We start from the raw sequence: 14757 nt of genomic DNA on the forward strand, positions 1-14757 counted from the left end.
GCTGGGAACCCCCCAAGTGAGTGCAGGGTTTGCAGGTGCCTAAAACTAGCTATGAACACTTTCACACAAAGTTTAAGTTTATCACCCCTCCCCAACATACATACACACACACACACACACACACACACACACACACACACACACACACACACACACACTGAATCATTCCCCAATGAAGTAGTTTATGTTAATATCAGTTTAATTCTGTGAGAGTTTAATGCATTAATACATACATGCATGTAAATAATTCAGGCATCGGCAATAATTCCCTTCTCTTATGCCAATAAACAAAATAGTTGTCCCTGCAATGTTTCTACACTGTTTTTAAAAGCATCTCAACTAGCAATAGCTTTAATCTAATTTGGTATTCTATTCTACACATCAGCTACTGTCTCAGAAAACAAATGAGTACAGCTACCATTCCTATAAACTCTTGCACTGGTTGTCTGATGATTCTCTATTATTGTTTGAGATCCCCAAACATTTCCAAAGGTAGTTGTCTCTAACTGCATATATACCTGAATTAGGTCTCCTCTTAAATAATCATTATGAGACACTGTACAACTTCAGATATTTTAAGCATTGATAATAATTTAAACTTTCACATGCAGGATGTCTTTGATGTATTTCCACTGTTCTTTTTCTAGTTTGTTTATGCTAGTTTTCTTATAAGGTTTCCAGATTATTATTATTATTATTCAATAGTTTGGGTCCAATGTAACTTAACAAACAATGGTTTCATCATTTCTGATTTCCTAGACTTTATAATTCTTTTTTATGCAACCAATAGTTTTATAATTATCACTGACCAATTAATTGATATGATCAGATAAAGCAAAAAGCTGGGTCTACCCTCATACCCAGGTCAATAAACGCAGTTTCAGTCACTGTGTGCATGCTGTATTAGATATTCAACCATCAGTCTATGCCACACACCGGTTTGATTCTTGACTGGAGCACCTTCTGCATGAAGTCTGCATGTCCTCCCTGCGGTCGAGTGAATTTAAAGACATGCAGGTTGGTGTGAGCGTGTGTGGGTGTTCCTTCCTCAAAGGTTGGGCACCGGACTGGCAACTCAACACCGTCAAAATTCACTGCCAATCATTAGCAGACTGGAGTTCCACTGTGGCGACCCCTAGTTTAGTCTATGCCATGCAGATCTCATATGCTTAGTTTTTGTTTTCCTGGCATAGAGCCTTTTCTGTGCAGAATATATGTATCATACTTTTATAAATCAGGTTTTCATCCAATACTCCTGTTTCCTCCCATATGCCAAATAACTGCTATTAGGTAAACACGTCTACAAATTGTCCACAGGTGTGCATATAATGTATAAATAAGTATATGTGTAAAAATCTATAACAGACTGGTGTCCTCTTCAGATCTGGTTATCTACCCTATGTCCATTATTTCCCAAGACAGGTTGTGTTTATTTGTGTCCTTGAATAGTATGAAACAGGTTCTAAAGAAAAAAAGAAAGCATGGAGAAGTGTATGCTTCAACTAGCCTCTCCTTTCAAGCTTTGCAAGGCAGTAAGTGGCAAAGAAACCAAAGAGACATGGTTTAACATAAAACAGACAGATATTCATATACTCATGCAGAAGCAGCTTGGAAAAAGAGACCACAACCTTGAAGCAAGTTAAGCATATTGAAGAAACTGAAGATTCTTACTGGGTCTCCAGTCATAACAAGGATGTTACTTATGTGTATGAGATATAGATGTCAAAAATTTACATTGAGAATGAAGCTCAAAAGATGAAAAACCTGATTATACTTATTTGCAGTGCATGGGGCATTACTGGTTTTTATATGCTACAAAGGTTGGGAATAGAAAAAAAGAAGAAACAAATATAAGTATTTTCCAGCTTAGAAAGCTGTAACACACTAAACACTCCCACACAGAGAATGACCAAGCTGGTAAACACTTTGTTCAGACTTTAAAATAATGTTTAAATTCTTTTAAGAGATTCTCACCACTCATCTTCTGTGACCTCTCAGCACTGTGCTTAACAGCACTAAGAAGGAAGCGATGTATAACAACTGTTGAGCACCTTCCTGACATCAGAAAGGTTCAAATCAAGCCTGACTACTAGTTTTGGATAGTAATAGTGGTGCATCATACACTAAAACTGACTACTTCTTGGCCATGTTTGCAGTATGCAACCAGGTATCCTAATGCATTTTTGGGTCCATTGTTACTACAAAAAATGCATCCCCCTCATTGTACTTATAATTGTATTCAGCGTAGTATTCCAAATTTTATTTAGTACCACAAGTCAGTTCAAAATGTCAATTATGGCATGCAGCTTTTAAGGGATGATTTTCAAAATATAAATATAAATAAATCTATGTTTTATTGATTTGAAGGGTCTATATCATATGAGCGAATCGCACAAATTGCGAATGCTCATAATATCGAAAGTACTGGACCTCAAAGTGCTTTTTCTGAGATCGTGGTACAGTAAAAAATGGGATATTTGAACTTTCCTCACTGCAGTGCGATCTCAGAGTTGGAATATATATTTAGTGGGGGGTGTGGTAGGGCACAGCCCCCCACAATAGGAAATTTGAGGTCCGGTACGTTCAATATTATGAGCGTTCGCAATTTGTGTGATTTGCTCATATGATATAGACCCAATTTGAATAGACAGCAAATTTGTTATTTTTATTATTATTTATGAAGAATGCTACATCTCTTTACTATATTTAGAAAACAGCCTAATAAATATTGCATATACAATATAACTTCAAACTAGTGAATGATTTAATTGTTTTTAGTAAACATTTAATTAGCAAGGTTATAAAATTTCTTACCTGCAGTATGTCATTCTGTTTACTAAAACAACCCTATGTGTGAAAATTAATTTTCTCCAACTGTACAGAACACTACTAAGTTATAATAATGAAAGTAATCTGTGTAACAGCTTATCACTTATAAATGCTGTTATTTATTTAAAATTCTGTGCTTGCGAGCTTTCTTAGGCCTGCTTGGAAGAAAGCAGATTAGCACAGTACTGTTAGAGTCAATTGGCTAGATTAAGTTTCATGTGGCGCATTAAACTAAAAAGGGATGTTCAATAAGTGGGGAACCAGATGACATTAGTTCAAGAACATACAGGGCAATGAGCTCTGCTTTTATTTAGAAGGGTAAATAGTGCTCATCTCTGATTAACATTTTCTTTCTTTAATTCTATTTTGGATATACATTATTCTGAAAATGGAAATTTTGATGAAACAAAATGTTATGTATTTGGTCAGGACAAATGCTAATAAAAATACTGGGTGCTATAACACTGAAATAGTTTAAAGCAGGTACATTTTTTTTTAGAAAATCACAGTGACAAAATATAGTGGAGGTGATGAAACAGTAAATCTTTGTCTGCATTATTCATTGTTTCACATTGCTTCACTTCTTGAATCTGTAGTACAAAGTAGCATGCCTTCCCTTTCAATACACAGATAAAATGACTATGGCATTCAGTTTCTAGATAGGCTCAGCATTTAAATTCTGTAAAGTTTTAAACTAAAATTTTGAACTTGCTTTTAGTTGTCTATATCGATATTCATATGGCTGCATCATAAATATGAAAATCTATGTTCATACTGCAAAACATAATGATTGCAAATGTTCTCAAATGCTATAGAGTGAATCAACCCTATTTGATAGAGGAATGTCTTTCTTTCTTTTAGGGAAATCTGAAAAGATCTTTAAATTCAAGACTGCACGTAAACACCCAAGAAGCCTAAGAGGTATGTTCAGCTTAACAAAATTTACAAATGTTTTATGATTTATTTACTGTAAATATTTTAACACTCTAATGAACTGTAACAACACAAGGAACTGAAGAGAACCAAACTGAATCTACCATATGCACATATTATCATTTTTCAGTGTGGTATACTTCACAAAGAATCTTAATATTAAGCAGTAGTCATTTTTGTGTAATTCTATTGCTCAGAATTACTTCTGCCATTAGTGCTTTATTAATGAATTAATCAAGTGAGGAGCAGAACATGATATAGAGCACTCCAAATTCGTAACCAATCAGTTAGATATATACAGCGAGTTAGAACTATAATTTATTCTTTATGAATGTGGCATAGTTTTCTTGAAAGAATCAACATCTTGTTAGCAAGATGCAATAACCTGTTGCCAACTGCACTACCTTCATTCATAATTAAATACATAGAATATGTGGCTAATAAAAGTTGCAGCAGACTGTCTTTATTTACTAAAATTCTTTTTTTTCTCAAAATTTTTTTATTTTTTCAAATACAGTTGAATAATTTATTTACTAAAATTGTAATTGTCATAAAACCTTCATTCATACTTAAATACTCTGAATATGTGGCTGATAGAAGTTGCAGCAGGCTGATACTTCTAGCCTTTAATCTTTATTTAAATTCTAGTTGTCATAAAATGTTTCCCTGCATATTTTAACTGTAGACCCTTAATCATTCCACACTAATTATACACATATATTTATGTTTTATCTGGGAAATTATTAATCAAATGTAGTAGAGACATGAGAGCAGAGCTGTCATACAAAGGAGACAGAGGGGCACATCCTCTCGGCAAAAAGCATCATTCTTAAGTCACTTAGTTAAAGAAGCCAGACCCCCAAAAAGTTCTGGATGCCATAAGATAGCATGGTGTAAACTGGAAGTACACAAAAAAGGTGTTTTAGGCCTGAGTGAAATAAAATCAGTTCTCTGCATGCCAGTGATCTACTAAATAGAAGTGTGTAAGTAAGATTGTCCAGAGTAAATCATGGAAGATAGATGGAACCCAAAGAATGCATGTACATTTCACCGAGGAACACACATAATATAAATAAACCAAAGGGTAAAAAGGATACACAGACAAACCATTCAGTAAAAAACTGCAAGAAAAACCTAGCCAAGCTAGAGTTTTCACTGTGGTGGAGGCCCATGGGATATATGCAAATGACCACTTAAGGACATCAAGTGTTTCAGCTACATGGCTTCTGAATGTCTATGACTTTTTTTTACTTTTTAAGTCTTTATGATTATATTCAGGCTAATATGTATATATATATATATATATATATATATATATATATATATATATATATATAAATAAATGCCATATGTATGGTCTACTGTTTGTTATCACCTGGAAGTGTGGGATTGTTTGGTCAAATGTCTTAGGTTCATAGGTTCATAGGTTCATAGGTAGGTACTAGGCTATCGGCCCAAGGGCCTAAGTAAGCCTAGCCAACAAGGTTCCCTGGCTTATACCCCCAAGAAAGTTAATTTCTTGTGCCTCTGTCAAGCAGAGCCACAGAAGTGATCCCCGGGGTGTATGTCCTATTTCCCATCCTCTCATCAAGATTTTTCTTGAAGAGTGCTAATGAGGAACTTTGCTTGACATAGATGGGTAGCTTGTTCCAGAGTATAGGAAGTCTCTGGAACAGGAATCTATCCCTCCAGCATGTCCTCTTTATTGTGGTGACATGGTTTAGGTCCCTAGAGCATGTAGCTCAGAGGGATTGGGATTTCTTTAGGTGTCCAACAGCTCTGGGTTTAACATAGCTTTATATGTTAGGCAGAGATCTCCTCGAAGTAGGCGATATGCTATGGAGTAAAGCTGGAGTTTTTGAGACGGTCAGTGTAGGGCATCTGTTTGAGGCCAATGATCCACTTTGTGAGGTACTTCTGTGGCCTTTCCAGCTGCTGCAGATGTCTTGTGAGGTACATTCCAAAAGGGGTGTTGTACTCTATAATGGGTCTAATGAGTGCCAAGTATAGGAGAACAATGACCTCTTTTTTCCTGGATGAGAACCCTTTTGTGATGACGTGTGCCAAGTAGAAGGATTTCCTGACTACTATGGTGATGTGATTATCAAAGGAGAGACTACTGTCCACCTGGGCCCCAAGGTCTCTTATCACACATTCGGCATTAATTAGTGCTGTTTATGTGGTAGTTCATGGGTACAGAATTTTTACCAAAGGGGATGACAATGCACTTTTTGGCATTGAGCTTGAGGCCATGCCTCTGACACCAGGCATCTGTCTCAGTGAAGCCCTTCTGTAGGATATCCACATCATTTAGGGACTCGACTATGGCTACTAGTTTGCAGTTATTTGCGAATGTCGTTAGCCAAAGGCCTTCGGTATTAGCTTGTACTTCAGAGAAGTAGATACCAAAAAGGAGAGGTCCCAGGACTAAACCCTGTGGTACTCCACTTGTCACTGGTTTGAAGTCATATTTGGAGTCTGCAACTTTTACAGTGTGTGGGTTCTGTCAGTGAGCCAGTTGGCAACCCATCTTGTGACGTAGGGATTTATACCTAGTTTGGTGAGTTTAGCTATAATTCCAGAATGGGGGATGGTGTTGAAAGCCTTTGCGAGGTCAAGATAGGCTGTGTGAACCATCTTACCCTCGTCTACTGCTTTGGTGACTGCCTCAAAGAAGTCAATCAGTTCAGAAGGCATGATGTGCCTTTCACAAACCCAAACTGGGTGGGGTCCAGAGTTTGGAGGTTACCAATGTCTTTGTTTATGAGTTCCATGATGATATGTTCCATGGCCTTGCAGACCAGGCTCGTCAGGCTAATAGGGCGATAGTTTCCAGGATCAGTGGTGGCTCCCCCTTTGTGGAGTGGGATAACTGTTGCTGTGTGCCATTCAGTGGGCACAAAGCCTGACGTGAGACAATGACTGAACATGGTGCTTTGGTGGGAAATCAGTTCATTCTGAAGTTCGTGTAAAGCAGCCTGGGATGTTGTCCAGTCCCATGGATGCTGTGATTTTGGTTTTAGAGAGTGCAGCTTTTACCTGCATAGATGTGATTACAGGGACTCTGCATTCTTCATGGATAGATATGGCCTTTTAGGGGGCGAGAGGGAGGTAAAGTTAGCAATGAACCTATCTGCCAGGATGATGGCAATATCAGTTGGTTCTGTAATTTTTGTTCTGTTGTGCTGTAACTCAGAGCAGATCTGGGTGTTGCCATTGAGATTCTTGACATAGCTATAGAATGCTTTGTGGTTGCCCTTAGAATCAGTGGTGATTTTGTTTTTGTAGCTAGCTTTGGAGGATCTTATAAGGGATCTCAACTTCTTACTGAGGCTGACCAGGGAGATCCTCCACTAATGGGATGTTACTCTTTTTTGCAACAGTTTCTTACTTCTGTTGTAGAGTTTGTTTATGGCAGGGGACCACCAGATTGGCTTCCTATTTTTGGAGGACAGAGTCTTGGTTCTGTTTGGGATAGCAAGATCCATGCACTCATGTAAGTGCTTATAGAATGCATTTGTGTAGGATTCAGCAGTCGTAACTGTATTGTCCATCTGCATGGGTGTCATGAAGTTCACCACTTCTGTCTTAAGAAGCATGAAGTTGGCTTTGTAGAAATTTTTTACTGTGGTTTCCTTAATGGTGGGTGGGGGCAGGATGCAGATATCTAGGGTGATTAGCTTATGGTCGGATCTGACCAACGAGGAGTTGATTTCACATGTGAAACACCAGTCACTCATGTTGGTAATGACTAGGTCTATGATATTGTTGCCGTGGGTGGGGTGTGGATAAATTGATCCAGGACATTGGAATTTATGAATTCCAGAAAGCATTGAGTGAAGGAGTTGGTACATGAGTAGTTTCCCCAGTTAATGGTGGGTTAGTTGAAATCACCCATTATTAGGCTGTTTGGTTGAGCCCTAATATTTTGCAGTATATCAAGAAAAGAGGAGTGGGAATCCTGGGTCATTCTGAAGGATCTGTAGCAAGCTACAGTTTGGATTGCAGTTTTGCCCAGAGTTAGTTGCACTTGGATAACTTCAGATGCATTATTCTGCACAACTAGCCTGGAGGTATGGATATCCTTAATGAATATGAACACACTTCCGCCTTTGGTGTTCTGGTCCAGGTTAGATGGCCGAAAAGTGTGGCATGAGTTATAGCCTGGTATTGCAGGGGTGCTCTTTAGAGCCTTGAACCAGGTCTCAGTCACTGCACAGATATCGATGTTCTCCATTTTAGGGAGTGCCCCGAATGTGTGCATTTTGAGATTTAGACTTCTAGCATTGAGTAGCATTACCCTCAGTTTTTACTTGCCTGTTCCTGTTACAGTGGTGAATTTGTCATTTGAACCTTGCCTAAAAAAGGCACTATAGGGGCAGCAAGAGCCTTAGCCAGTATCCAGAATCTCAAGGGCGACAAGTGCAGGCTATCTCTGGCAAAGCATCGTGGTCTGTTGACATGTTGTCCCAGGCAGACAGATACTGGATCCCCATAGTATGACACCAGAAGCTTAGCCAATTGTTGAAGTCAATCATATTGTCTTGTACTGCGGTAACATTCTGGGCAATGGCAGGATGTTACTCAGGGCTAGGGTCATACCTGCCTGGGCTATGAGATTGGAGAGCTCTTCCATGTCTCTTTTCATATAGTCCAGGGAGGTACATCTGAAGTCATTCACACCAACATGGACAATTTATTTGTACTTGTTGTGGAGTGACCTGAGTGCGTGGGTTATGTAGTGGATCCTGGTACCTGACAGGCAGCTGACAGTAACCTTCTCCTTGTTTAGCCTGGTGAGTGGGACATCAGTGTGCCTGACTATAGAGTCACCTATGACTAATGTGTTGGGTACATTGGTTTGCCTTATGGGCTGTGGTTTATTGGCACACTGAGTCTGTGGGCTATGTGTCATTTGTGTTGTGTTGCGGGGTGGAGGTTGCTTGTGTTTCTGTTTTGGAGGTCTCTGTTGCTTGAGAAGATTATTATTGAGAGCCTCTGCAAATGTTTTTGTGTTTCTATGTGTGGATTTTGGTGGTGTAGGTTTAGTAGGACTGCGTGATGAGTGTGGTGTGATGCAAGTGTTTACCTTCTCCTCTTGACTATCAAGTTCAGTCTTGGTTGGAGAGAGCTTTACCTCCAGTTTGGCTAGATAAGTGCATCTCTCACAGGTTATGGTGTTAGGTGGTAGGAGGAGAGGGTTGTCTGTGTACATGAGACAATTGCTACATTGCCTCAAGATGCCCAGATTCAGTAGACAGACAGGGGAGAACACTAGGAGCTGACCCTTGGACATGCCTGAATAAAAAACTACTTTTCTCTAGACAAGTGAGGAAAGTGAGTATAAGAGCTGTTTGTCTCTAGGTAAAGAGGACAGTTGAGTGCTGTAGTAATTTGTAGCTTATTTAGTGCTAACAAGAAGTTCTGAACAAATGCTGAGCACGAATAAGCAAATTCAAGTGCTAAAACTAAGAATCTGTACCTGGATCTTGTGGTTGATAGGCTACCTAGTGCTTACCACTCCCACTGATAAGCTAGAAAGCTTCCCTCCAACACAGAAAGGCTTGGGGGGGGGGGGGCTCAGAAGCTTAGAAACAGTCCTGGATACAACAAATCTATATATGGACTAGACTAGTTACAGGAAAGGTGGGAAACAAGTGCAAACATGGGCTTTTAAACAAGAAGGTTGAAAGAGATGGAAAAACTGCCCAAACGGCCAATAAACTACAATTTCTGGGCCAGAAACCACTCTTGTGGTAGATAGGCTACCTAGTGCTTACCACTCCCACTGATAAGCTAGAAGGCTTCCCTCCAACATAGAAAAGCATGGGGGGCTCAGAAGCTTACAAACAGTCCTGGATACAGCAAATCTGTATCTGGACTAGACTAGTTACAGAAAAGATGGGAAACAAGCGCAAACGTGGGCTTTTAAACCAGTAAATTGAAAGAGATGGAAAAACTGCCAAACAGCCAATAAACTACAATTTCTGGATGTTTTGTTGGGTGTTTTTTTTTTGGAAACAGGAAAGTGGGCTGTATGGCTCTATGTATGTACGTAGGTGAGTTATCATGTGTGTGTGTGTGTGTGTGTGTGTGTGTGTGTGTGTGTGTGTGTGTGTGTGTGTGTGTGTGTGTGTTCCTATTTGGTGAGTGCTCAACCTGTCTAGTATAACTGAAGTGTTGTGGGAAGTTTTTTTTTAATTAAGGTGCATGTTAGGATTAGGGGCAGGGTTAGGATTAGCAGGTTATTACTAAGCCAGTGCAGGGGGGGGGTTGTGACCAGCAAGTTAGCTTAGCCCAGTCTTATCCACTTCTATGACCTATTAATTTATTAATTTTATTTCTTTTATTTTTCTGTTTTTAACTGGGTAAGTCCCACTAATCTAATAGCTTCTTTTCAGGGGAGATTCAAGATGGTAGTTATACAATTAGTAAAAGTTTAGCCAGGGTATTGTTGAACTTCCACTACTCTTTCAATAGCTGCTGTATGATCTTTTACATTCACCTGAACTACCCCCAAGTGAAGCAGATGGGACCTCAGTTTAACGTCTCATTTGAAGGTTGACACATTCAGGAGTGCATTGTTAACAGTTGAGCTATAGCGTGTCAGTGCTGCAACTTTACAAATGGAACCCACAGGATGTATTATACACATACGTCTATAAAGTTACATTCATTCAGTCCTCAAGAGGATTCTGGTTGTGAAGTTTAAGGGGATGAGGATAAGATAAGACTAGTGAAATGAGAGTAAGAATGCCATAATGGCACTAAGTAAATGATGTTGAGGAAGACACAGTGATAAGTTGGTCAGAAGATCAGTAACTAAAGCCGAGGCACTTTTCTTGGGTTGTACGGATTTCATGATGGAATACCTGCTGAGTGATGTCAGTCAGAGAAGTAGGGTACAAGAAGTGGACACTGGTGAGATAGTGCAGAAACACGAAACAAATCAGTGGACACAATTACAAATATATATATATATATATATATATATATATATATATCAAATGGGCATATCCTGCCTACTGATGAAGGATTCTGTGTAGGGTTGGTGCCCAAACACAGGGGAAGAAAGAGAAAATTTCATGACACGACAAATGGCAAAGGGAAAGGTAACAGAAGTGGTAAAGTGTTTAGAGGATAAGACATACATAAATTACTGAAAGAGGTAACAATTTTGTACTCATGTATAAAGGATGAAAAGAAGTATCATGATATGCATAAATCAAGATTATTTTATGAGAAACGCACAAATTTCAGTCAGGACTTCTTAGTGTATTTTTTCTAAGTAGTTGCGAGTAAGTGGAAATTGTACTATTCTTCTACACAAACACACACACCTACATGTGTTACATAAGGGAATAGATTTAGTGTGTGTACCTGTGAGTGTTAAAACCTTAATGGTTAAGGTAAGGGTTAAGTAAGGGGAAAGGTGTGCAGATGTGACTCTTTTAGGGATAGGGTAAGGGTTAGGTAAGGGGCTAAATTTAGTGTGTGTGTGTGTGTGTGTGTGTGTGTGTGCGTGCGTGCGTGTGTGTGTGTGTGTGTGTGTGTGTGTGTGTGTGTGTGTGTGTGTGTGTGTGTGTGTGTGTGTGTGTGTGTGTGTGTGTGTGTGTGTGTGTGTGTGTGTGTGTGTGTGTGTGTGTGTGTGTGTGTGTGTGTGTGTGTGTGTGTGTGTGTGTCTGCGAGTGAGTCAGAGAAGAGTTTTGTAAGGGGAAAGATTTAATGTCTATGTGTGTGGGAGTATCTGAGATGACTTGGGTAATGGTAATGCTTTAGAAAGAGCTTTTGTAAATTAAGCTGCACATTAGGTTTGGGGTACGGCAGAATTAGAGTTTGGGTTAGAAGACATTAGTAGAGTGGAGCAGGTGGTTCAAGACATGACTATACAGTGAATAACAGCATCATGGAAAGTCCAAACAAGCAACACAATAATTCTCACAATTAAAGGACAAAAATAAAGTGACCCATTTTACCAGGGGCACTTTGTAGTAGATTAGCACTGCTGTTAAAGTCTTAAGACAGAGAAAGAGACAGAGAGACAAAGGCCATTTTTGGCTATGGGGTGGGGGTATTTTTACCAGTAGCTATACAGGCCTTTGAGGGAATAGCACATACATACATATTCTAAAAACTCTTAAGATTAGAGTTTTATTACATGGTAAATGATGCACCATAAGGCAGATAGGGAAGCAGTGAGTATATCAAAGCACCTGAAAACAGGAACACTTCATGCATGAAGCATGGTTAATCCAATATAGTAAGAAATCATAGCATAGCTTTTATTTTATTTGTGTTAACTTTTTTGTTTTTTATTATTGTAGGTAGGTAGTTGGGGGGGGGGGGGTTCTACAGTCATGATGCCAATATCTTAATTATGTCGTCATTGGTCCCTAAATAGCTGAGGTCCCTTTAATATCAAAGCTGAACCCGTTAATGGACAGGAAGAGAAGCAGTGATGGCACAACCACTGATTGACAAGAATGCCATTCTGATTAGCTAAAGAATCATTGAACAGTTGGACAGCCAGCTATTTGTTCAGTTGTTAAGACATTAGCAGAGATCTGTAAAGCATTTAGCAAGAATTTATGCAGAAATTAATTTCTGTAGAGTCTTTTTTTCGGGGGGAGGGCAGAGCTATATTGTTCTGACATGGTACTAGCATGTTGTGGTGTGGCCAGTGCAATAACAGTGGCCAATTTTCCAAATGACCAGACTGTTTTAGAGATAAGTATGGTGTTGAAAAAGTAAGTGTAATATATCTGGAACACAATTTGAAGAAGGTGGCTGGAGGGATTCAGTATGAAGACTAGCAGAGGGTATTTCTTCAGCATCTTAATAACCATTTTACTAAAGCCTATTTAATCAATACTGCAAAATCACATGCAAAATCCACTGAAACTAATATAATATCTCTTTGATATATGATCCCCTTAGAGTTAAATGTGTAAGTTAGGGGATTCCAGGGACTCAGACCCTCACATAAATTGTTCTGCAGGTTTCCTGACTGGTCTTGCAGACCTCACTGATTGGGTTTCAGTGTGTCAGGCATAAACAACCTAATCCATAGTACTGCTAGAGCTTAACTAGCAGAATTCATCCTGTTCTAATCCTGGCCTTCTAGTATAACAGGGGAGATGGGAAAACAAGGAAAGAAAGGCATTGTTTAGAACATTTACTACACTCATCTATGGATGTGATCTTACTAGAAATGTGAGGATAGGCTGAAACATAAATAATGTCCACTATATGCCTGTCATTTAACCAAGGACAAGTGCGAAATTTGTAATATACTTTTCTCTTACACCCTCTGGAATACTATTAGTTTCAAAACAGAATGTCTGCACTTTGGAAAGAAGAAATTGTTGCTTTTAGTTGATATGGTCAGACTGAGTCAAATGAAGTTGAATTCTTCATGTCCTTCCTGTATTCAGGACCTGTTGTCTTAGAAGGGGACAGACAACATCTTTCCATTTATGCAGTCTTTCCTTCAGGTTCCCATCTGGGTTTTAGGTCAACATTGTATATAGATCTAGTGTATCTAGTACTTGAAAATAGGTACAATTGTCCTTCCACCCTAACTTTGAGTATGATAAAAACTGATAAATCCATAGTCATACTTTGACAATTAAAAACTGAGTTCCAGTAGTATATAGAGAGTTGAGTTAAGGATGGCATTCTTTTTCTGGAGAAGGATTATGAGCTGATGTAATTTAAATTTTTATTTTACAATTTGGTAACTAGGTGGGTGGACTTGTCTATGGACCCTTTCCAGCCATGACCCAGGCTCATTGGAAAGTACTCTTACATAGTACAATAAATGGTAATACACAACACATACGCATATAGAGAAGAACAATGCACTATTACATAACCATGACTAAAAAACTAGCACTACTAATGGTCAATAGACATTTACATTTTATAGATAGACAGACAGACAGATAGATAGATAGATAGATAGATAGATAGATAGATAGATAGATAGATAGATAGATAGATAGATAGATAGATAGACAGACAGATAGATAGATAGATAGATAGATAGATAGATAGATAGATAGATAATGTTACTTGCAGCTTTGTAAGCTTTCTTTGTCTTGTCTTAGCAGTCAGAGAGTTTGCCAGTATCATATATAAAATCAGTTGGTAAGTTACTAATTGCTATATTCTTTTCTGTAAGAATAAGTGATTAACAGAATTACCCTGCATCTCTAAAGCATTGCAAATTCAGCCTGCAGGAGGTGCCTTTTAATCTGATTTTGAAGTCATTGAGTTAATCCTGTGATTTGAGTTCAGTGAGGAGATGATTCCGTGTTTCTGGGTTAAGTTTATAGAACACTTTTTCCAATACTGTCTTCTTAAGTCTGACTCTAATACTGTTATTCTGATTACCTCTTAGATTGGAAGTTGGTTTGTGCAGAATGGCTGAATTACAATTATAAGCAGTAAACTAAGACAGTAATTTTTAAAGTAAGGGTGCTGAGAGCAGAATTATCGCTCTGCTTTGTACTGGTAAGCAGTGGTAGCCTTTAAGTAAATCACAGTGAAGCAGTCTGTTATTTGCTAGCAGGACAAATCTAGAAATTTAATTTAAAGCTATCGGGAGCTTTTATAAATTAGAGCTGAAGTGGAGATGTAAAAGGAGTACAGCAGTTTAAAATTTGGTGATGAAGACATTTCTTGCGGTGAATGATGTGCACCTAGTTGTAGGAAGAAGAATAGAGTTGATGCAAGAAATACTCCCAGGCTAATTTAATAATTCAAATTTGGAGTTATGTTATTCTAAAACAGCCTTTGAGCAGTGTGATGGTCTAATATTCTCCTACATTTAATAGTTGAATCAGTAGTTTGTGGGTGGTGGTGATTAGGGACTGGAAAATATAATTGCTACTGATAAAGTTAAATTTTAAAAGAAACATTTATGTTGGCCAAGTAAATAAGAACTTGGAGTCAGCAGCAGCTCAGAGGTAGTGACTTATGTCTAAACAAGTA

The 14757-nt window shown here is 38.5% G+C and overlaps 1 long non-coding RNA gene across 1 annotated transcript in view; it reads left to right on the plus strand.

Moving 5' to 3' along the window:
• LOC122810077 overlaps window positions 1-14757 on the plus strand; it is a 269661-nt gene that overhangs the window by 164622 nt on the left and 90282 nt on the right. The window contains exon 2 of the long non-coding RNA XR_006366046.1: window positions 3691-3750. This is a non-coding gene — a long non-coding RNA (uncharacterized LOC122810077). The remainder of the gene's footprint in view (window positions 1-3690; window positions 3751-14757) is intronic.

Source organism: Protopterus annectens, chromosome 8.part1 (assembly GCF_019279795.1).
Source record: "Protopterus annectens isolate FY-2018-M chromosome 8.part1, PAN1.0, whole genome shotgun sequence".
Lineage (NCBI taxonomy): Eukaryota > Metazoa > Chordata > Ceratodontiformes > Protopteridae > Protopterus > Protopterus annectens.